This window comes from Anser brachyrhynchus (genome assembly GCF_964034855.1).
Source record: "Anser brachyrhynchus genome assembly, contig: SCAFFOLD_152, whole genome shotgun sequence".
Taxonomy (NCBI): Eukaryota; Metazoa; Chordata; class Aves; order Anseriformes; family Anatidae; genus Anser; species Anser brachyrhynchus.
In genome coordinates this window covers 243843-268343 of record NW_027664018.1, presented here as the reverse complement: position 1 = coordinate 268343, position 24501 = coordinate 243843, and the positions used below count along the sequence as shown (strand labels likewise).

At 47.3% G+C, this 24501-nt stretch overlaps 1 long non-coding RNA gene across 1 annotated transcript; it reads right to left on the bottom strand.

Moving 5' to 3' along the window:
- Nucleotides 1-1491: 1491 nt before the first annotated feature.
- Nucleotides 1492-6059, bottom strand: LOC308186478. Its single transcript, XR_013944074.1, has 2 exons — nt 3740-6059; nt 1492-3268 (listed from the first exon to the last, which is right to left on the bottom strand). It is a non-coding gene; the product is annotated as an uncharacterized lncRNA (long non-coding RNA).
- Nucleotides 6060-24501: the final 18442 nt, after the last annotated feature.

Genomic DNA, 24501 nt, shown 5'->3' with positions numbered 1-24501 from the left:
TCGCCATCCAGCAACAAATTCAATTCACCTGCTCCGCCTGATCAGTCAAACGCACGTCCGACTCCAGCACACGCCACAGCGGTGGTTCTGACGTGGTTTGAGAATCACCTATCCGCAGAATATCTCGGGTTTGTACACTCAAATAACGCAGTCTTTTCCAAATAAGGCCCAGAGCTCACACTCCGAGTGCAGCCTAACAGCACCAGAGGGCCGGTAGGCTAAACATTCCCATCCTGGCAACAGGACTGACCCGGGCAACAGTAAGCATCCCTTCTGCACTTTCATCGTGAACATCAGCATAAGGAAACAGAGACCTCCTCGATCCAAGTTTGAACAAACCCAAGCGGGTTTGAACAACCCAAGCGGGTTGTTTTCAGCAAACTAACGGAGAAATTAAGGTGACAACCGCGTGCATCCAGAGTTAGTCAGATCCCGAAGGCAGTTCCTTTGGGAAACGCAGGAGCAGCGCGCCAGATGACGGCTACCTTACAGCGCACCCCTCAGAGGCACTGCTACGAAAGGAAGGCAGAAGGTTGGAACTCAAAATAACTCGCAAGGCGGGTTAAGGGGGAAGCTTTAATTTCCTGAGCAGAACCTCCCCCCTGAAGACAGCCCAGGGACTCTTTGCTTCCCCAGGGAGACGGCAGGGACAGGGCAGGGAGGTGGGATGGAGGGACACAGGGCCAGATGGACGGCCAGACGGCCGGATGGATGGACAGACGGCCAGACGGACGGCCAGACGGCCCAAAAGGCCTGAGCAAGGGCTGAGGAGCGGGAGGGAAGGGCAGGGCGAGGGGAAGGGCGGCCCTGGGCCTGACAGGGCACCTTGGGCCTAACCCCGGGCAGCAGCTCCCCGTCTCACAGGGCCCGCGGGGGGCTGCCTGTAACAGGAGATGCGGGCAGGTAAATTTTACAAGCACTGCATCACAAATACCCTGCAACACCTGAACTATTCACTGGGACAGCCTCCTTCCTCACCTCCTGAAAGCTCCAGCTGGCAAACCAAGGACAAAATGAAAGGCAGATGTGGAGGACCTCATAAGATACTGCTTTGTTCCCTACGTGCCCACTGCTGGTGACACGTAATGCCTCCTGTTCCCGAACGACATTGGCACGTTACATCTTTACTACATGCTGAAAGGAACTCAGCAACTTGAACACAACTTAGAATTACCCATCCCGGCAGCAGGCTGTCCAGCTGAAGCTGCTTTAGCCAATCAAGTGTGTCGTGCTGCCCCTCAAAGGTTTCTTCCTGGGAACGTCTGCTGTGACACTCCTGACGTATTACTTCTCGGAATGGCAGAACTGCGCTGGGTAGGCCCCACAGCAAGACTCGTATTTCTGTCCTTCCCTTTCAGGAAAGGATCTCCCACCTTGAATTTATTAATTTTCATGATGATGATACACAAATTGAAGTTTTGAAAAACTGAATGCTGATTAACAGATTTCTAGCACAGCCTGTGCATCAAAATTCATTTCTCTCCATTTAGGTAATCTTAGTTTCTGAGTTACAGTTACAGTCAAAATTTTTCTTCTTCGATTTTTTTCTTTTTCTTTTTTTTTTTTTTTTGTGATCAGAAAAACGAGGGGACTGGCTGTCCCAAGTCAGCCGGGGAACTTCTCTTTGGTCGATGCATCAAGCAACTCAGCTCTCTTGGGGAAACTTAAATAGAAAAGACAGATCTCCAAACGGATAAAAAAAATAAATCAAACGATAAAAACCCAACCGACACATCTGATACCCCAGCTTAATGAACAGCACAAGGGTTTAATCTACAGGCTCTGTCCAAAGCAGCAAGAAGTGACAGATTTAATCTGAACCAGTTGCCCGCTCTCACTCTCTGATCTGGAGACGTTATTGGACAAGCATGCGTAGCAGTAACACTTGTAAACACTGGGTTACTGCACCACAGCCCTGAATCCCTCACGGGCCCACTAAGATACTTTTACTGACTGATCCACAATAAGCACTCCCAAAAAGATTCTCAACAAGTTAAACCCTGTTTAGAAAGAATCTGAGGAACCTGTCACTGCAGCAACAAAGGGCTGCAATTGCATGCAAAATCTCCAACACCCTCCTTAGCACCCTGCTAGCTCAAGGACTGTGTGGGGCTTCCGTGCCCTGAACGAGTCCACCCTGGCCACGTAATGCAGATGTAATGGTCAAGAAAGCACATAGCGTTATCGAAACTTATCAGATCCACAGCAAAAAGAAAAGCCCACGCTTCTATATTTCTCCTCCTTCTCCATTCACAGAAGGAAGAGACTGAAAACAAGCAGATTTGTGGTTTACATTTACAGTTAATGTGAAAAATGGCTATTTGTGAAATACATCACGTATTGTTTCAAGCTACAAACAACTCGCTCCCACAAAGGAAGGACTTTTGACCTCAGCATGCAACCCCAGTTACAAATAACTTCCTATCTACCAGCGGGCCGCGTTCCCCTGGCACTCAGTCACTCCGCAGCACGGCAGCCACCTTTGTTCTAAGGATGGCAAATTCTACTTAGAAACGCTCTGTAGAAGAGTGATGCTGTCCCCTTTTAACACGATCCGGCCTGCAGCACAGAGAAGGGAAAGAGGGGATTAGAGAGAGCCCAGAACCTGAGAATAATCTCGTGTTTTCAGAAAGTGTTTCGTGTGGTTGAGCAGGGTTTTGCCCATCATGCAGAGTGCAGGCCGCCTGGTATTACACGTTCCAAAGACCAGAACTGGTCTCAGGCAGGGACAGATTCTCCTTCATTCAGCAAAATCAGCAGCTCAAAAATCATCAGGGACAGAGATGTAGCCAGGAATTGCTCACTGAACTTCAACAGCAAGGCTCGTCACACGGTTGGTACCTCTCAGTGCTGCTACCTAGAAGGCTCACCCGGGCAGGTTTCAGACCGCGCGTCACTCAGGTTGCACAGACACACGACACACCCAGCTGTTTCCTTGATTTTGTCTTGGAGTGAATCTCCTCTGCGTCATCCAGCGCCAAATTCACGTACTCGTCAAAGCCCTAGAAATCGGCAACAGTGGCAATTAGTTCAGCAACAACACGAACCATCGTCAGCTTTGCTGAGCCAGGCTGGACAATGAAGACTAATTGTTAGAGAAGCACGATTTCTTTTTTCCCTTGGGCTAGTTTTTCTTGACAAGAAAAAATAGGATTGTGAATGAGGGAAAACAAACTAACGACGTAACGTGGGGTCGTGCTGACACTCACGATGATGCAGCCTTCTATCCGCACGTTCACTTGCTCAGCCACACCTGGATCCTCGAGCTCTGCAGAACGAAGGAGGAGAGTAAATTGGAACACAAACACCGCGAGCAGTTTTGTTCTCTCTCGTGTGTTCAGAAATACCCGCTAACCATAGCCGCTAGAGCTCCCAAACACTCCAAGGAGCAACTCTCAGGGGCAGTTTCAATTAACAGTCTGACATTTTAGAGTCTTATATGACTGGGTGAATACTACACGTTTGCTGAAGGACACGTTTCCAGTCACAAGGGAACACTCCTGCAAGCCCGGCTGCACGATGCCACTCCCGTTAACACGAGGGCGAAACGCCGGGCTGCGCAGCAGCTCCTTGTACCCACCAGCACGCCGCACAGCTCTCCATTCCCCACAAACCTGCCCCGAGCAACGGGTGGGAGCCGAAAACTCAGCGAGGGAGATCCCCGGACCCTCCCCGCTCCCCCCACCCCCCCCAAATCCCCATCCCCATCCCCTCCCCGTCCTCTCCCCGCGCTACTCACGCTCTGCAGGTAGCGGAAGATGAGGTTCCGGGGCGCTGCGTGAAGGGCTCAGCACGGGGACAAGAGCTCCAGGCCCGGGACAAGGCCTCAGGACAAGGCCTCAAACCCTGCAACGAGGCCCCAGGGCCCCGGGACAAGGCCTCAAGGCCCGGGCCGAGACCCCTGAGGCCCGGGCCGCCCACCACCCGCTCCCCCGTCGCTCCCCGGCCGCAGGAAGGCTACGATGGGCTGCACCATCACCTTCTGCACCTTCTGGTCCTGCCCGCGGTACGCCATGTCTGCCGCCGCCTCGCTGCTCCTGCCGCCCCTGCTGGGCCGCCTCCGGAAGCCCCTGAGGCCGGGCGGGAGCGCGCAAGGGACGCTGGGATGCTGGAGGAGCGTGGGGGGGCCGCTCTAGCAGGCCGGGAGGACCGCGTCTCTATGGTTGCAGGCAGGGGTCCCTGCGCCAGCTTTATTGGCGAGCAGCGAGGCTGGGGGGGGGAGGGCGGCAAGACAGCCTTAAATAAAATACGAATATAAAAAGTGTTATAAATGGCTGAGTGCCAAATAGGATTACAATTAAAGTTTACAATTTATTAAATGAATAGAGGCAAGCAAGCAGCGCTGGGTGCGCCGGGAGTCTCTGCTCCCCCAGGACGCACACCTGTTACGTAAGGCGGCTGGTTTTGATGCTCCCAGGCTAATACATATTCATTACTACTTCGAGAAGAGGCAGGGTTATTAGAATTGGTTTCCGGAATCCGAAACCCCTCCCAGGGGCGCCTGCGTACCAGTCTCTGGTGGTCTCTCGGGGCTTGCTCGGGCTGAATGCTGGTTGTCTTCCTCTCAGGCTTTTGTCCTTCAATTGTCCTTCAGCTCCCCCTTCCTCCTCGTTTGGGAGCCTCTACGCCGGATTTCAGAAACTCTAGCAACATCCCCTGCAGTAGTCAGCACTTTTCCCTAAAAACCTGTTGTGGTTTAACCCGGCTGGCAGCTGAACACCACATAGCCATTCGCTCACCCTCCCCCCTCCCTCTCTGGGATGGGGGAGAGAAACGGGAAAGTGAAGCCGGTGAGTTGAGATAAAGACAGTTTATTAAGACAGGAATATAATAATAACAATAATAATAATAATAGTGATAATGATAATAGTATTAACAATAATAATGTGTAAGAAAACAAGTGATGCACAATGGAATTGCTCACCACCCGCGGACCGATGCCCAGCCTATTCCCGAGCAGCCGGCCCCCCCACCCCGGCCAGCCACCCCTATATATTGTTTAGCATGACGTCAGATGGTATGGAATACCCCTTTGGCCAGTTTGGGTCAGCTGTCCTGGGTCTGTCCCCTCCCAGCTCCTGCTGCACCCCCAGCCTTCTCGCTGGCAGGACAGAGCGAGAAGCCGAAAAGTCCTTGGCCTGGTGTAAACACTGCTCTGCAACAATTAAAACATCAGCATGTTATCAGCGCTCTTCTCATCCTAATCCAAAACATAGCACCCTACCAGCTACTATGAGCTACTTAACTCTGTCCTAACTGGAACCAGGACAGATATCCACCCCTTATTCCATACCATTTATGTCATGCTCAGGTTACACTCTGTCCAATACATTCTAATTAATCACCATTTTCATCTATGATATATAGCAATCATGGTAGTGATGACATACATTATTATATAATAATTAACATACTACAATTCAACTCATAGGCTATTCTCACCCAGTATCAAATCCCCTTGAGGTACACACCGGACCTCCCCATTCTTTTGCATTACCCACCAAGTGCATCCAGGTCCCTGAGCAAAAGCAATTCCACGAATGGGTTTGCCTTTTCCTGAGGCAGGAGTAGCCCGGACTGTTTTACCCAGCATGTTTCTTACATGCACTACAGGAACTTTATCCCCTTCTACAGTGCGTAACAGGTTTGATTGGGCAGGTCCAGCTCGGTTGGCAGATCCCCTGGTATTGACTAACCAGGTGGCCTTTGCCAAATGTGTATCCCAATTTTTGAATGTCCCAGCACCCATTGCTTTCAGTGTAGTCTTCAACAGTCCATTGTATCGTTCAACTTTTCCAGAGGGTGGTGCATGATAGGGGATGTGATACACCCACTCAATACCATGTTCTTTGGCCCAAGTGTCTATAAGGTTGTTTCGGAAATGAGTCCCGTTGTCTGACTCAATTCTCTCTGGGGTGCCATGTCGCCATAAGACTTGCTTTTCAAGGCCCAGGATAGTGTTCCGGGCGGTGGCATGGGGCACAGGATATGTTTCCAGCCATCCGGTGGTTGCTTCCACCATTGTAAGTACGTGGCGCTTGCCGTTGCGGGTTTGAGGGAGTGTGATGTAATCAATCTGCCAGGCCTCTCCATATTTATATTTCAGCCATCGTCCTCCATACCAAAGAGGTTTTGACCGTTTGGCTTGCTTGATTGCAGCACATGTTTCACAGTCATGAATAACCTGTGCTATAGTGTCCATGGTCAGGTCCACCCCTCGATCACGAGCCCATCTGTAGGTTGCATCTCTACCTTGATGGCCTGAGGTGTCATGGGCCCATCGGGCTATAAATAATTCACCTTTATGTTGCCAGTCCAGGTCCACCTGAGCCACTTCAATCTTAGCAGCCTGATCCACCTGCTGGTGGTTTTGATGTTCTTCAGTAGCCCGATTCTTGGGCACATGAGCATCTACATGGCATACCTTTACAACCAGGTTCTCTACCCGGGCAGCAATATCTTGCCACAATGCCGCAGCCCAGATGGGCTTGCCCCTGCGCTGCTAGTTGTTCTGCTTCCATTGCTGTAACCACCCCCACAGGGCATTTGCTACCATCCATGAATCAGTATAGAGATAGAGAACTGGCCACTTTTCTCGTTCAGCAATATCTAAAGCCAGCTAAATGGCTTTCACTTCTGCAAACTGACTCGATTCACCTTCTCCCTCAGCAGCTTCTGCAACTCGTCGTGTAGGACTCCATACAGCAGCTTTCCATCTCCGATGCTTTCCCACAATACGACAGGACCCGTCAGTGAACAAGGCATATTTCTTCTCATTTTCCGGTAGCTTGTTGTACAGTGGGGCTTCTTCAGCACGAACCACCTCCTCCTCTGATGATATCCCAAAGTATTTGCCTTCTGGCCAGTCCATAATCACCTCCAAGATTCCTGGGCGACTGGGGTTTCCTATTCGAGCCCGCTGAGTAATCAGTGCAACCCACTTGCTCCATGTAGCATCAGTTGCATGATGTGTAGAGGGGACCGTTCCTTTGAACATCCAGCCTAGTACCGGCAGTCGGGGTGCCAGGAGGAGCTGCGCTTCAGTACCGACCACTTCCGAAGTAGATCGAACTCCTTCATATGCTGCCAATATCTCCTTTTCAGTTGGAGTATAGCGGGCTTCAGATCCTCTGTATCCCCGACTCCAAAACCCCAGGGGTCGACCTCGAGTTTCCCCAGGTTCTTTCTGCCAGAGGCTCCAGGTGGGACCATTCTCCCCGGCTGCGGCGTAGAGCACATTCTTTACATCTGGTCCTGTTCGGACTGGCCCGAGGGCTACTGCATGAACTATTTCCTGCTTAATTTGTTCAAAGGCTTGTCGTTGCTCAGGGCCCCATTCAAAAGCATTCTTCTTACGGGTTACTTGGTAGAGCGGGTTTACAATCAGACTGTAATTTGGAATATGCATTCTCCAAAACCCCACGACACCTAGGAAAGTTTGTGTTTCTTTTTTGCTAGTTGGTGGAGACATAGCTGTTATTTTGTTGATCACATCCATTGGGATTTGACGACGTCCATCTTGCCATTTTATTCCTAAAAACTGGATCTCTCGTGCAGGTCCTTTAACTTTATTCTGTTTTATGGCAAAACCGGCCTTCAGAAGGATTTGGACTATTTTCTTCCCTTTCTCGAAAACTTCTTCTGCAGTGTCACCCCACACAATGATGTCATCGATGTACTGCAGGTGTTCAGGAGCTTCCCCCTGCTCCAGCGCAGACTGGATCAGTCCATGGCAAATGGTAGGGCTGTGTTTCCACCCCTGGGGCAGCCGATTCCAAGTATATTGGACTCCCCTCCAAGTGAAAGCAAACTGTGGCCTGCACTGTGCTGCTAGAGGGATGGAGAAAAATGCATTAGCGATATCAATTGTGGCATACCACTTGGCTGCCTTTGATTCCAGTTCATACTGGAGTTCTAGCATGTCCGGCACTGCAGCACTCAGTGGTGGCGTGACTTCGTTCAGGCCACGATAGTCCACTGTTAGTCTCCACTCACCATTAGACTTTCGCACTGGCCATATGGGACTATTAAAAGGTGAATGAGTCTTGCTGATCACTCCTTGGCTCTCCAGTTGACGAATTAGCTTATGGATGGGACTCAGGGAGTCTCGGTTGGTGCGATATTGCCACCGGTGCACAGCTGTGGTAGCGATCGGCACTTGCTGTTCTTCAACCCTCAGCAACCCCACAACAGAAGGGTCCTCTGAGAGACCAGGCAAGGTAGACAACTGTTTAATGTCCTCTGTCTCCAAGGCAGCTATGCCAAAAGCCCAGCAGAACCCTTTTGGGTCCTTGAAATATCCTCTTCTAAGATAGTCTATGCCAAGGATGCACGGAGCATCTGGGCCAGTCACAATACGGTGCTTTTGCCACTCATTGCCGGTTAGACTCACTTCAGCCTCCAATACAGTTAACTGCTGGGATCCCCCTGTCACACCATAAATACAGATGGGCTCTGGCCCTGTATAGCTTGATGGCATTAGAGTACATTGTGCACCGGTGTCTACCAAAGCCTTATACTTCTGTGCGTCTGACGTGCCAGGCCATCGAATCCACACAGTCCAATAAACTCGATTGTCCCTTTCCTCCCCCTGGCTGGAGGCAGGGCCCCTCTAGTCCTGGTCAGAATCTTCGTTTCTGTGTCTAAAGGACTGCCTGCTGGAAGTTGGAGCAGCAAACTTTTCAGAGAATTCCTTTTTCCCAATTGTTTTCCTTTGCAATTCACGTACCCGTGCCTCTAGGGTCGCAGTAGATTTTCCATCCCATTTTCTCATGTCCTCTCCATGGTCACGTAGGTAAAACCACAGGGTGGCGCGGTGTGTGTGCCCACCATATTGTCTTCCTTGCATAGATGAATGTTTACCCCTAATAGCTGAGACACTGGTTTGTACAGGTGGGGAGGAAAATAATCTCTCTTCAAGTTGGTGGATCTTTTCAGAAAGTTTCTCCAAAGTATTCTCTTTTAGCTGGTGGACACTGGTTCGTGCAGGTGGAGGGGAAGATAAATTCTCTTTAAGTTGGTGGACCTCTTCAGAGAGTTTCTCCACAGCCGAGACACAGGCCTGTAGGGAAGAGGAGAGATTTCCTTCGTACTGCCGGAGTAATTTAGCCACTTCATTCACTGGGGGATTCTCCTCCGCTTTCCAGGCTATTATTGCCAATGAGCTGGCATATGATGATGGTGCACTCCGTACAAACTTCCGCCACATAGGTGGTGTACACTGGACTGCATCTGGATCTGCGGATGTTTGTGCGTCGTCTAGGTCCTTATAAATTACTTCCCGTACGGCCAATTCCCTCAGGTACTGAATTCCCTTCTCCATGGTGGTCCATTTGCCTGGTAGACATACAAGTTCTTCCTTGAAGGGATACCTTTCCTGCACAGCTGACAGGAGACGCCTCCAGAGACTGCGAGATCGTGCTCCATCTCCAATTGCTTTGTCAATGCATGCGTCCCTAGCAAGGGATCCCAGCCGCCTGGCTTCCTTGCCCTCTAATTCCACATAATTGGCTCCAGTGTCCCAGCACCGGAGCAGCCAGGTGACAAGCTGCTCACCTATACAGCGACCAAAATCTTTTCGCACATCTCGTAGCTCACGCTGGTATAGAGTCCGGGTAATTACTGTTGATTTTTCGACATCCCCATCCTCATCTTCAGTCTCCTGCACCTTTGATGGCCCAGCCTCGTCTTCACTATGCCCAGACTTAGCAGAAGACTGTTTGCGTTGTAAACGACCTGAGCCTCTATACCATTTCTTCACCTTGTCTACAGGGGCAACTTGCACTGCTACAGCTCGTTTCTCTAACCCAGACACAGGGTCTGCCACAGGGGTTGGAATACCCTCTGCGGGGTCAACTTGCACTGCTACAGCTCGTTTCTCTGACCCAGACACAGGAGTGGGAGCAGCTGCAGGAGCTGGAGCTGCTGCAGGGGCTGGAGTGGCTGCGGGAGCTGGAGCTGGAGCGGCTGCAGGGGCTGGAGCGGCTGCAGGAGCTGGAGCTGGAGCGGCTGCAGGAGCTGGAGCGGCTGCAGGAGCTGGAACTGGAACGGCTGCAGGAGCTGGAACTGGAGTGGCTGCAGGAGCTGGAGCGGCTGCAGGAGCTGGAGCGGCTGCAGGAGCTGGAGCGGCTGCAGGAGCTGGAACTGGAGTGGCTGCAGGAGCTGCAGCTGGAGTGGCTGCAGGAGCTGGAGCGGCTGCAGGAGCTGCAGCTGGAGTGGCTGCAGGAGCTGGAGCTGGAGCGGCTGCAGGAGCTGGAGCGGCTGCAGGAGCTGGAACTGGAATGGCTGCAGGAGCAGGAGCGGCTGCAGGAGCTGGAGCGGCTGCAGGAGCTGGAGCTAGGTTGCTAGTAGCATCAATTGCAGCTCGATAGGCACAAGCCAGACCCCAGCATGCTACAGTGATTTGTGTCACTTTGGAACTGCCAGAGTCATGACACCTTTTTTTCAAGCATTCTGCCAGCTTTTTAGGATTTTGCAGTTGTTCAGGGGTGAATGTCCAAAACACTGGAGGTGACCACTGCTCTAGAAACCTGCCCATATCCTCCCACACTCCCTGCCACTCGCAACTATCCCGCCTCAAGACAGATCTCCGGATGAGATTCCTAAGTAGTTGTTTAACACTCAACAAAACCTGAAGCGCATTCAGGAGACATAACAACAAGAGCAGGCTGGTCTGAGTATCCCAAGGATATTCAACATCTCGGAGAACCACCGTAACTAGCTCGGGGGATAAGAGGGTGGTGGTGAAGGAGAAAGGGAGAGTGAACAGGTAGGGAAACATGTCTTCCCCTGTCCCCTTCACAGATGGGCTCCCTAACGAAAACAGGCAATAGGTGTAATTGCTAATAGTTTCCGAGATATGGTTTCCAAAGTATAGAGTCGACGTCAGTGCTGAGTACAAATACCAGGTTAAAGTCGTGACCAGATATTTCATCATTTCATAAGCCATTGTTACACCGCACAGTACCATAACAATCTTAAACCAGGGCCCGGAAAGGATAAACAGTGCAACAGGGAGCACATACAGAAAGTAACGCACCATAAAACTCAATTTGGAATACAGGTATAGCAGACTGGAGATTAAGGCAATCAACATCGTGACTAGCAACTATTAAGCAGGTCCAATACTTATACCAATATTAGTTTAACACACTCTGGTCAGATTTGTCGATATCTCAACCCTTCGTGCCCCACGTTGGGCGCCAAAAGGACTGTTGTGGTTTAACCTGGCTGGCAGCTAAACACCACACAGCCGTTCGCTCACCCTCCCCCCTCCCTCTCTGGGATGGGGGAGAGAAACAGGAAAGTGAAGCCGGTGAGTTGAGATAAAGACAGTTTATTAAGACAGGAATATAATAATAACAATAATAATAATAATAGTGATAATGATAATAGTATTAACAATAATAATGTGTAAGAAAACAAGTGATGCACAATGGAATTGCTCACCACCCGCGGACCGATGCCCAGCCTATTCCCGAGCAGCTGGCCCCCCCACCCCGGCCAGCCACCCCTATATATTGTTTAGCATGACGTCAGATGGTATGGAATACCCCTTTGGCCAGTTTGGGTCAGCTGTCCTGGGTCTGTCCCCTCCCAGCTCCTGCTGCACCCCCAGCCTTCTCGCTGGCAGGACAGAGCGAGAAGCCGAAAAGTCCTTGGCCTGGTGTAAACACTGCTCTGCAACAATTAAAACATCAGCATGTTATCAGCGCTCTTCTCATCCTAATCCAAAACATAGCACCCTACCAGCTACTATGAGGGAAAATTAACTCTGTCCTAACTGGAACCAGGACAAATCAAAGTTTACAATTTATTAAACGAATAGAGGCAAGCAAGCAGCGCTGGGTGCGCCGGGAGTCTCTGCTCCCCCAGGACGCACGCCTGTTACGTAAGGCGGCTGGTTTTGATGCTCCCAGGCTAATACATATTCATTACTACTTCGAGAAGAGGCAGGGTTATTAGAATTGGTTTCCGGAATCCGAAACCCCTCCCAGGGGCGCCTGCGTACCAGTCTCTGGTGGTCTCTCGGGGCTTGCTCGGGCTGAATGCTGGTTGTCTTCCTCTCAGGCTTTTGTCCTTCAATTGTCCTTCAGCTCCCCCTTCCTCCTCGTTTGGGAGCCTCTGCGCCGGATTTCAGAAACTCTAGCAACATCCCCTGCAGTAGTCAGCACTTTTCCCTAAAAACCCCTTTGTTCTCTTATCACCTAGACCCGGGCCTCGATGGTAACCCTTCAAATCCCTTAGTGACACGAATTGCTGGACCATTCCTTACAAAAGGAAGGATAAAATATGTAGAGGAGCAATGGCACACGCGAAAGCCCAGCGCCGTGGGCAGAGGCAGCGAAGGTTGACGGCAGAACAGTGCTCAGTTTGAACACGGAGAGGGAAAGCGAGGGGAAGGTGGCCGAAGCCGGCCGCAGTCTCTGAGCTCTCCTCCTCCTGATTGTTTTCTCTCAAAGCCATTTCTGTGTGTGTGCGGGCACCCGGAGCCGGCAGAAGTCCCCGTGAAGTCCTTCGGCAGGACGGAGGGCTGCGTGGGCTCCAGTGAGAGAGGGAGTTAGGAGAATCTTATCAAGTAGAGATAGAGCGCTGACAGCGTTAAACTAGGATGCTACTTAGCGTCTTTGCTAACTATGGTGCATTGTGCCAATTAACTAAAGCAAGAAGCCTTGGGCCCCTTACCAAGGTCAGTCTCCTGATAAGAGAGTGAGCCTGTCTTAAGAAACTGGGAGAAACTGGTCCTGCAGATGGACAAGAGCCAAGGAGCAACTGAGTCTGTGCAAAGACAAGAGGTCAACTAGCGGTGACGAGGAAGAGTCATCAATCTTCATGCCCACGACCTCCCGTGCTGCCCAGCGCTGAATAAACATACCTACTTTACAATCTCACTGATTGTGGAGTCCCTTTTCCGCAAGTCACTAGCAGCGGTTTCTTCCGCAGAGGTTTTCCCAGAGCCGCTTCAAAGCTTCCCTCGCGGAGCTGGGGCGTCGCAGGGGGTCGTCAAAGCACGCACGCGTGCACACACACACACACACACACACACACAGGCGTTGTTGTCCAAACAGAAAGTATTTACAACAAATTCGACAAGCGGTTTTCCTCTGCCAGCAGCAAATGCCTGAGGGCCCCTACAGCTTCACAAATCATAGCACAAAGAGCCTAAAGTTCCTCTAAAATTTAGGGAAATGATTCAAAATAGATCTGCTAGGGGAAAACGATCACTGGCGGCAGGGTACACAATACACGCGAGTCTCAGCTCTCCTCCGCAGGGTCAGTGCCCACGCCCAAGTGCGACGCTGATGGCACCCGAACATTTGCTGTAGCAGGCAGCAGAGCCAGCAGCTCAGGGGAGCAATTTTAAAAACCAGGAGGCACTTAAACCAACCCTTAATTGACCCAGTTACTGCAGGAGAGTCCCGACTACTCACCCTGGAGTCCTACTGTCTCCAGCAAAAAGCACCAACCAAAGCTTGGGGGAACTTTGGTACAGCACAAGAGAAGGGAGTGGGGGTAGCGTAGCCGTATGGCAGAGCTGCTGCTTTTCACACCATTTTATCATCCCTGATAATTGAAAGTAAGGCCGGGTGGGCTGACCCCACCACCACCACTCCTGGCAGCATGTTTGGTCCACAACGCTAGAATAATTATTTTGCTCCCTCCCGCCCCTACAGCTTCATCATCTGAAAAGATTACAGTCAAAACAATGGCATACACAAATAAAAGTCAAGAGTTGACATAGTAACTCCGGGATTTGGGTATCAACTGTCCGAGAAATCAGAACACTCAGGCTTCACAATGTGCCCAACATCGAGCTGTGCCAAGGGGGGGGCGGAAGGAAGAAGCTTTCCGTTTAAGCCTTCAGAGCATCGCTCCATCACTACGTCAATTCACAGCCACCACAGCGTGCCGATGGACATCTTTCTGTGCCAAAAGAAACAAGTGTTTTGTCCTCTTGATATCAAAGGTAGCCACCTATAGTTACGGAACCATGCACAAGACCTTAACTCTGACCAGCAGGAAAACTTAGGACAACTGAGTGCAGATCCTGCCAATTTCTACCAGTTCCAACTGTGCTTTAAGTCTCATTGCAAAGCCTCAGTTAGAAAAAGGATCACCTCAGGGTATCCAACAAGAAGAAGAGTTTTTTTTTGTTGTTTTTTTTTTTTTTTTTTTTAGTATACCATAGGACTATGCAGTTCAATCATCAATCATCTTGGAAAGCTCAAGGAGGAGGTCATCCTCATCCTTCCCTGGGTCCAAGTCGAGCTCGGCTTCCAGTATGCCGTCTGAGAGTTCCCAAAGTAGCATCTCTAAATCCTCGTCTACAGATACGGGCGCGTTGCCTGTGGAACTCAGCCGGCGTGTCCTTGCTTCTTCTAGCTGGGAAGAAGCTGAAGTCGAGCTTGAGAACTCCATTGGCTCCACGGATTCTGCCTGGCTTCCAAGATGTGCTTCAGGTCTTGGCAGAGCAAGGAAGAGAACAATCAGTATATGCCATTTCTTAACGGGAAATCCCTTTTCTGCAAACCGGCTCTTAAAACCGTAGCCAACCCCTCCTGCACTTCAATCTTACCCAGGGATTGTTATTCAATTAACCCAGGGCTACATTTAGAGCCCAATATATTAGCAGGTACATTTTTCAGTTTGGGGGTTTCACTGTGAAGCCAGAGCACCCGGAGTCTAGCAGAGATGGTTCAATTTTTGTAGCAAGAGGCACTTTGCCACCTTGCTTAATTTTCCTGTAAAAATGTTAAGAAGTCTCCATCTGCAAATATCTGTTTACTAAGTTAGTCATTTTTCCCACGGCACACTCAGCAGAGTTTGCTCCCCACTACAGGAAGCTGATCTGCAGCCATCACTTCCCTCTGCTCTCCCTGCACTCTTGTCACCTTGTATGTTTGTTCGGGTGGCATTCTTGAGGACCAAAAGGCAGAGGACACTACTCATCATTTATCACCTCACAAGGAAGTAGAAGAACTTCACCTCATCCTCATTTAGGTATTCAGACAGAGCAAGAAGTCACTGGAAAGCTGTACCGACTTGCAGCATTTAAAGAAAGTAAGTCTAATTAAGCATTCCTGCTAGCTGCTAGAAAGTCATTTCACGTAACTTATTCCTCTGATGGATTTGGGCTTTAATTATCTCAGAACCCTCCTTTTTTCCCCACCTGTGACAGAACTTATGTTTCACTGGGGATATACACCGATTGAGAAAAAGAACAAGTTGTGGTCATCACCTGTTTTGGGGATTTTCTTCAAGTCTGGTGGCTGGGACGTGCTCCAGCGTGGCTGGAACAGCCTAGAAAGCAGCAAAACAGTATTTAGGACTCATGGGTAAAAGGTTCCTTACTAGCTTTTTCCTCCATGCTGCTTCTCCTCTGGCATTGCGGAGCCTTAGCCAAAATACAAAACCAAGGTGCTCCTGAAGAAAGTTAATATTCACTTGGAGGTTACTAATGATCTTGTGTCTTTTAAGAACACAGCATTAATGGACAAAATCCTCCACACCAGAGAAATCACAGAATCACAGAGGACTAAGTAAATAGTGCCATTAATCTAATAAATATGGAAGGGTACTACAAGAATTCTGTAGGCAGCTACTGGATTTAAAAGGAAACAGAAGGCCTGTAGAACATTTGAGTTTTCCATCTTTTCTCCTAGAGGAGGGTATAAATTTTACAAGGGATCCATTTCTGCATTAGCCCCTGTCCTTACCATAGCTGCTTTTTTGGCTGGAGGTCCCATTGTGTCAGCGTCAGAGGCAGTCCGTGGTTTCACAGCTGCTACAGCAGAGGGAAAACTGCCAGGTGCCTTACGTTTCAGTGCCTTCTTCTTGGGGGAAGCGACTTTCCCATCCCAAGGCTTCGCAAACATGTTAAAGTTGGCTAGAGTAAAAGGAAGAGAGAACTGATACAGTCTTGCTCTGCCTCATGAAAAATCCACGTTCTCTTCCTCATTTCCACGGCCCGTCTACACAGTTAACTGTATTTGGCCAGCAGAATTACACTGCCATTGCCTGGATTCTCAGCAATATCTTCCACATAGTAAACTCCGTCTACCAACAATCCATACAAAGGAACCAGGAAAGTGAATAGCTACAGTAAATCATAATCCAGGACGAGGGAAACTCAGACACAGAGCGATCCCAAGTGCAAGCAATACTCTAAGACATTGTATGAAGTCTAGTAAGATTCACAAATGTTGACAGCTTTTGTATTTAAAGTCTTGCTCCCTCTAGGAAAGGAAAAGCAGCAGGTATAGTAAGACAAGAGAGTGTATGCAACTGTTGTACCAGCTTCCTCTCCCCTGCAGTGATGTCCCACAAAATTTATTAAGTTGTTCTACAAAATCCAAATTTGTAGAGTCATATTCTAGTCTCCCATTCCTGACCTAACGTCTGGCTGGCAGGAGAAGAAACGAAAGAAAGCTGGGTACTTGTTTTCTTTGTGTGTTTATTTCCTCGTGTCCCGTGAGACAGGGAGAAATGTTACAATGTGCAGTGCATGCAGCCTTTAAGCCCTCCTTATCTCCCTCACACAATCTCATTTTACAAAGTTGATATAATCTTAACAACGAGGCCTTTGATCCTCTGTCATTTTTGACAGAAACTGGCCTCCCACATTAAGACGCTGATGCATGCTTTACAAACACATACACGTGTCAAGTTAAGCAACACATGCCAAAGAGGAAGGTGAACTTGAACTCAACACAGGGAGGACTTCATACCATAAACAGATGGCAGAAAAAAACAGAATACCAAAATTAGACTAAAAAGCCCCTCAATGTGTTAATTTTCTAGTGGGAAATACAGAATACCATCACGTAATTAACGAAAACAGACATGGTTGCATGTTCTGGCCCTTCTTTGCCTTTGAACTTTGTAGCCTTAAACTCTTTTATCCTCCGCATTGAAGGAAAAAGCAAAGCAGATCCTGAGCAAACGGAACTTGCTCAATATGGGAAGCACCTCACCGGGGCAGGTATTAAAGCATCTTATTACCTGATAGCTTTGTGTTCCATAACGATTTCTGCCCGGCTGGGGCAGGTCCAGGTTGTGCTGGGGGAGCTGGCACATTTCCTCCACTCTGCTGCATCCGCAGAGCTTTCTCGCGCTTTATTTCTTCCAAGGTTTTAACACGCACTTCTCCTTCTGGCTTGGCTTTACCTGCTGGCTCCTTCGACTGCACTTTGCTGGGCCCGGAAAGAGTGAGCACACTCTGCTTCTTGGGCTCACCCTCAATTTTTTCCCCTGCGCTGGGATCTTTGGTTTTACCATGCCATTCAGCCTGGGCTTTGGCTTGACTTCCTCGAAGAGCTCTCTCACGACGGATTTCCTCCAGTGTTTTCACATGGATCTCTCCCTTTGGCTTAGCAGCCTTCCCTGTCATCATCAAGAAATGAGAAGCATCAGCATTTAAAGAGAGTCCAACAATAGTTTAAGTCTCCAAAATTTGTCACAGCACTAAGGAAAACTAAGCCTGAGCGTTCCCAATAACCCATCTTAGGACAATAGCCTAACATTCTCCTCCTCCTCTGAGCCACTTGTTGTATTTTGAAGACCAGCCCTATCCAGAGAGAGTTGCTACACAGAAATGCTAGTTTACTTGATTACTTTTTCAGACTGCATTTCAAATTCCTGCTCCCGGCAGTGGCTCTATTCTAATTGTATATGATGGTTCACAGAAGCAGCTTAAAACCTTGACAAGGCACAAGCGGAAAATAAACACACACCTAGAGGCAGATTTCTGATAGTGGCTGTCAGAAGAGCTTCAGAACTCGAGCAAGAGGAACCAGTACTTCTTCACTTCTTTCCCTTTCAAAGGAATTTGCACAACTCTAAACAATATAATTTATACACAGACTCCTATCGCACTACTGTCCACACGTGCCACTGTCAGCCTCTTTAAAGCTTCAGAAATTGCTTCTTACATAGCACTGTCCTCTAGAGCTCTTTCTTCTCGTTACTCTCCTGTTTTTCAGTTATCCCCCTATTTGCATACTGACACATTTTTTTCTTTCTCCTGCTACTGCACTTAACCTGAGCACCAAAGCTTTCCAGTACAACCAGGGACTTTCAGCATAAAAGCATGTTTTGAACAGAAGGCGGCAGCACCAGGAGGCTAACAGGGGTGAATTGCCTTCCTTCTTGCTTAACCTTCCAGTTTAGGAGTAATGAAATCAAAACAAAAGCATGAATTATTACCTTCCTCTGTAGACAGTGTCACAGTTCTCACCACTGTCCGGACATTTTCCTTTTCCGGAGCAGGAAAAATCATAGAATCGACGGGAGGAAGAGAAGATCTTGAAGGACCTTCTGCTCAGAGCAAGCAAAACATAAGGAAGTTTACCAAACAGAAAAAACTATCACGAAGAACAAAAAACTGTAATTATTCATTACTGTCAAACATACAGTGACCAGAGCATGCAAATAAGAGAGGTGACTAATTTGCCTCTGGTTGCCCTTGGAATTCCCATCTAGAATACCAGCTGGCTGAGAATCAGGTTGCTCGATGCCCCCAGCTAAACATGGAAGTCTATCCCTCAGGCAGCTCCCAGCCACCATCACCTGCCATTCTGAAGCCAATCAAATTTCACTTCTTTGGCAAATAGTTGGATTCACCAAAGCATAGCCAGCTACCCGGTATTACTGGAAGAGTTTTTTTTTGAAAGAAAAATCATCACACAGGATGAAGGTGAAGAGGGTAAGAAAGTAGGGAATATTAACTCACCACCGTGTCTCTTAGTTTTTTCCTTCATTTTCTGCAATTTGATTTCTTCAAGTGTTTTTATTCCAAAATTCAGACCGTCCTCTGAAAACAGAAAACAGTTAATGAGACTAAGGCTTAGAGGCACTCACTGAGGACCACAGATCCTCAGGCTTCTTAGTGCTCAGGAACTTTCAGAAGTATTTAGAATAAACCCTGTCAACACTCCTCACAAGTGAAACAACCATAGAATCAATGGCATTTTGCCCCTCCTTTCACCCTTCAGGGTAAAAACTGTAGTTTTAATTTTAATCCATTTACGTGATATTAGATCCCTCTATCGTTAGATATGGCTTTCAACAGTGGTTGCCAGGCTGCACGTGCAGCCATTTAAACTCCATGCTGTGACCCTGTTTTGTTCTCCAAAAGGAAAGAAAAGGAGTTCAACTTTCTGACCCAATGGGCACATGATGGTATCAGGGAGAAATGAGATCATGGAAATAACCGAGTCCATTCAGCACCCCTACATTCTGTTGTGTTTCTACGCCACATTGCTTTTGAGTTAATTGTCAAGTTCTCCTTCCGATTTATCCTACTACAGGTGCTGGAATACCTTGTTTAGCAGTAGTAGCACTGGCTTTCCGAGTGGAAATCATCCGTAATCCATTTTGGCCTTCCTCAGCTGGTTGCTGGACGGGAGTTTTAGTTTCTTCTCCTTCCACAGAAAGCTGGTCTGAAGGGGAAAAATCTATTCAGTTATGCATAGGCCAGATTGTTCGTGATTATGTAGCTCATGCAATGACACTTCAGTCCATGGTTCCTATAAAAAAGCTTTTTTTTTTTTTTTTTTTTGATACAGCTACACTGACCTGATGAACTCGTAAGTAGACTACCCTAGGACAAAACATCTAGGACTCTAGATTCTCTCTGCAGCTTTAACTACTACACAACATATTACTCTTCAGACAAAAAAAAAGGAATTTCCTTCCTAGTTTCACATAGAGCTTTACACAACAGACCAGCTAAAGCCAAGAGGGGTTCTAAGCTTTCCTCCAACATTTCAGGTTCTGTCCACTGATTGCCAGACAAAGCCACCAGTGACCTGACCAGACTGCCTGCCCTATCGCTAGTCAGACCTCAGGTCATCTGTGATTTATACATTGATTTACAGCACAAATTCCTTCCAAGAACCAAAGACTTACACAATCATTTACAGCACAAATTCCTTCCAAGAACCAAACCATGCTCACCATCATCATCTTCATCATCATCTGCAGCATTGATTACAACTGGAGGGTGTGTAGGGCTTGGGACATTTTCCGAGTTTTCCACTACTTCAGGCTACTTCAGCAGGTTATTTATTTATTTATTTATTTTTAACTGTATTGAACCTCTCAAGTAAGCTAGGAGCAGACTAGGAACAACTGAGGACTTGTTAGAGTGTGCCTTTTCACCTAGACTCATGTTACTTTGAATAAATTAACAAGGATAGCTGGTGATAATTTGTGATTTAAGGAAATTCCAGATACGTGAGAGAAAGAGCAGCGTTAAAGCAGTTAAATTCCTGCATTCCTAAGTGCTCTCTCTAGCCAGTTTCTGAACGCTTCTGTTCTGTGGCTAGGATTTGGTCAGCTTGACCACAAGATCACTAGTAAAACAAGGATGCCGTCCAGTCAAACCTTCAAATGAATGTAACTTACCTAAGGTCTACCATTTGCTATCAAAGCAGGTAGCTTTGTCCTAATATTCTGTACAGTTGACCAATTTTAGCACGGAACTGAAATGCAGTCAGTTTAATGGGAGGGCTTTGGAAGCTGCCTTCAACAGTCAGTTCAGCCCTGTAGTCAGAGAGCAGATCAAGCCATGTGCAGGGTTGTGACTTCTCTCTTTAGAAAGAAAACCACTGAGCCAGACAGTTCCATGTTGAGTATCACAACAGGGAATGACATTTCTTCCCTTTGTCTTTCAGATGCAGAGCTTACTGATGGAAGCCTTCAATACTCAGACTAAACCTACCATCAAAACCGACGACCTTTTTACCGTCCAAACCAACCATTTTTCCATCAAACCCAACAACTTGGGTTTTGAAATGAAACTGGTAAGCCACAAGTCTTTATTGAATCTATTTTGCAGTGAAAGGGTTTTCTCTGTAACCTGATCATTTAAACTGTTGTGCTTAAAAGAAGGTCACTTGCAAGAGCGGTTATAATCCATGCTATAAAATCGAATCATCCTCTGGAAAGGGAAAAAAGGAGCAATTATCTTGCATGTACTCTTGATAAAGGAGGAGCTACACAATGGTATATAGTTTCACACTTTGTTTTTGAGAATGTCCAGGCTTAAGTAACAGCTCTTGATGATAAATGAAAAGATTAATACGCAGTGGATTTACACAGAACATTACGTTTTTAACAATGATCAATACAGAGTATTTGTCATGCATATCACCTGTGTACACCAAGAAATACTTATTTCAATATATATCTGTACAGTATTTACATTTTATATTTAAACTCTAACTCAAAACTTTTTCCAAGAAAATACAGAAATGAAACTGGTAAGCCACAAGTCTTAATCTGCAGCATTTGGTCTACAACAGACCTGGCTTTTCCAGCAAGCGTATCTACATAGATATGTAACTAATCTTAAAAATAGGCATTGTTTTTATATATGAAGCATTATAAATGCTGCTTGGTTTATAAAGCTTCGGTTTTGTACCCGTTTAAAACTCTTCAAAATGTCAAGTGATTTAGAGCTTACTTTGTCAGAATATTTTATAATGTAAGTCAGTCCAGGGGAGTTTAACTATTATATACAGTTCTCTCCCTAGATTGCACTGGCAACGGGGCAGCAATTTAATGCTAGAAATAATATACTTCCTGCTACGATCTCCTCAGTTACATGTTACTCTAAATAATTATTTCTGCAGGGTATAAGAACTTCAAATACAGCAAACGAACTCTCAAGGCATTTCCTTTGTGCTTACAGGTAGACACTGTCGCCTGGCTGGATAAACAGATTTTCTTGAAGGTGTTATTTCAGCATATAAGAATTGATTAAAAAAAAAAAAAAAAGTGCTTCATGGCTTATTGGTTTTGTAATCTCACAGTTCTCCAGGAACACTTGATTTGCTGCATTTCACCATTACGCTCGTCAGTAGCACTGATTCTGGTTTATCACTATTTGCATTACAAATCTCCTTGTCCAAAGCCTAAACTGATGTATGCACTGCTTGAAAACAAAATTTGAAGTTGCAGAGCAGAAGACTCAAGTCATTAGGTTAGCAGCTGCGTAACCATACTGCTTTCCAAATATAAGATGTAGAGCTTATTGAGTTTCTATGAAGAGTTTAAATGGCTCCCATTAAGCAAAGATGTCCCCACACTGATACTTCCTCTTAAGCAAGGATTCTACCTCCTTTGGCTGAGGCTTGCTCCCTTACATTCGAACATTCATCCAAGTAGCCTGCAATTCCACATTCGTGGGGGAAAGTCTATAGAATAGAAAAGGTTCCTCCAGTCTCTTCCTCTCAGCCTTTTTTTGAAGCATGCAATAAAGCAAAACATTCACAGGCTGACCTTCCATGCAAAACAAGGCAACTTAGTAAGACAGGAACCGCAAAACTGATTGCTCTTTAAAGTTAAAATGAGATTTGAAATAGATCAAGTTAGCAAGTGGTGTTAAGTCTGTAAGTAAGTCTGTTTTTGCCAGTGCAGCACAGTTCCCTATCATGTAGCCAGAGCTGCTTCTGTAGCTCCAAGAAGCAAAACTGCTTTGACAAAATACTGTGTCATGAAAGCATTCGTTGGTGCGGTAGGCACAGCTCAGGTTCAACAAGTTTCTGAAAAAATGAGTACTAACAGAAGCAGCAGCGTCCAAAGAAACACTTTATGTCCCCACTGCAAAATGAGGGGCTTTACCTTGAGTGTTATGCACACTGTCAATAGAAAAGCACCGTAACAGAATCTGCCACGGCAGTTTGTATGTTACTGAAAGACCATCAGAGTGGGACTGCAGAAAGATCTTTCAGAAGTTCCAAAAAGCATGTGGGGGTGGGAGTATAGTTGTGTTAGATAACACAATCTTAGATAAAGATTTTGGTCTTAACGTAAAAGTAAGGGCGTCTACCGATTTCTTCAACTCCAACAACTGAAGCACAAGTCTGAAAAATCGCCTTTAAGAATGCAATGAAAATATTTAACTCTTCTGTATGTTCATAGTTTGTTGTCAAGCAAAGGAATGAATGCTGATGCCTTAACTATCAAGAGCTGTAGCTTACAGAAGGACTACACCTTCCTGGTTTTTTCCCTTTAAAAACGTTAAATGCATGTGAAATTATTTGGGGGTGTTTTCACATGCAAAGCCTAATGCGATGCGTGCAAGCCCTGTCATCTTCTTCCTTTAGTAGTGTCGCATTAAGGGGTGTAGCCGATTGACCGTTACGGGTGCGGTCGGCTTCAGGGTACTGAACTATCACGGCCACGGATCCACCACCAACGCAGCACGCCCTCGCTCTAGTCGCGTTCAAGGAGAACTGTCACGGCCAGGAACAATGCAATTAAGTGCAGTTTATTACGGCAACAGATACACAGGTCCTTTGGATTGCCAGTGATAAATTCACTGTCTGCAAAAGCAAGCTAGCATGCATGAAATGCACAGGTACACGGCCTAGGTATTAAGACGTTAAAAAGCATAAAGACGCTAGAGATTTCTAAGTTTCCGTGGAGACGCCTGGTATAACCAAGCGTTCAGATCTTACCTCGCAGCATCCCAGTGGGCGGGGGGGGGGGGGGGATGAGAGGCTCAGCCTGTCGACTGATGTCAGAAGGTATCCTTCGTGACAGTATCTCCCCCAACATTCCCTTTCTCTTAAGCCAATTGATATTATTTTCTATCTTTTAGGTGGAGCTTGAGTGACTCCAGTCATGCGTATCTTGGTTGTGATTGGTAGAAATTACCTCGCTTGCGTTTAAAGGTACAGGCTCCGAGAAATTCAGAGGATGTGCTCAGTGAGGGGTGGTTGCACCTTGGAGGCGGGTAGCTTTTGGGATGGAGGGGTGCTTATAATGCCTAGTCATTTAAGGCAATTACTCCACAAGGAGAAGCAAGGAAGAGAAGGGATAAAAGGGAAAAAACAAGAAGGAGAAAACCAGCTCCAGACTGACCTATAGTAACCTTTTGCTCATTAAGGGTCATTAAGGGTTAACACATTAGAAATCACACCTGTCAAAATGCTAATCCTTGCTAATGTGGGATTCGGTGTGTGTCCCCCTCCTCCTGTACCCCCTCCCCCCCGGTGTTCCTCTGTAATGCGCAAGCTCAGTAGAGATAAGTTAGGTGAGCTGTAATAACCAATCAAAAGGAGCCAAAGAGAGAGTTTTCACAAATTTCCTGTGTATGAATGACGGTGATTCGAGTCAGAGGTGTGCTTGCTTTGCGAAAGATAGCCAAGTACCTGACTCTGCAGAGTTCTGTAATTAATTATGTAATTAAAAGACCTTGGTGTGCATTCCAACTCTGGGTGAATAATTGGCGCGGTGCACTGGGCACGAACCTGCGGATAACATCTGTACTCAGTGTGATGCCTACAGACAATCCTTTACTGTTGGGACCTGCATATTTTTCTGTGCGTTCAACACAAACCCTTTGGCACAACTAGTTCCCTACGTAGCTGCCAGTTCACCACTCAGTTGCACTTCTGAAGAGGAAAAGCTATTTCCATCTAATGTAGGAGCACATACTCTAAATGCAAGCTTCACTCAGCTGGTCATTTACTGCAGGACAAGATTTGAAAA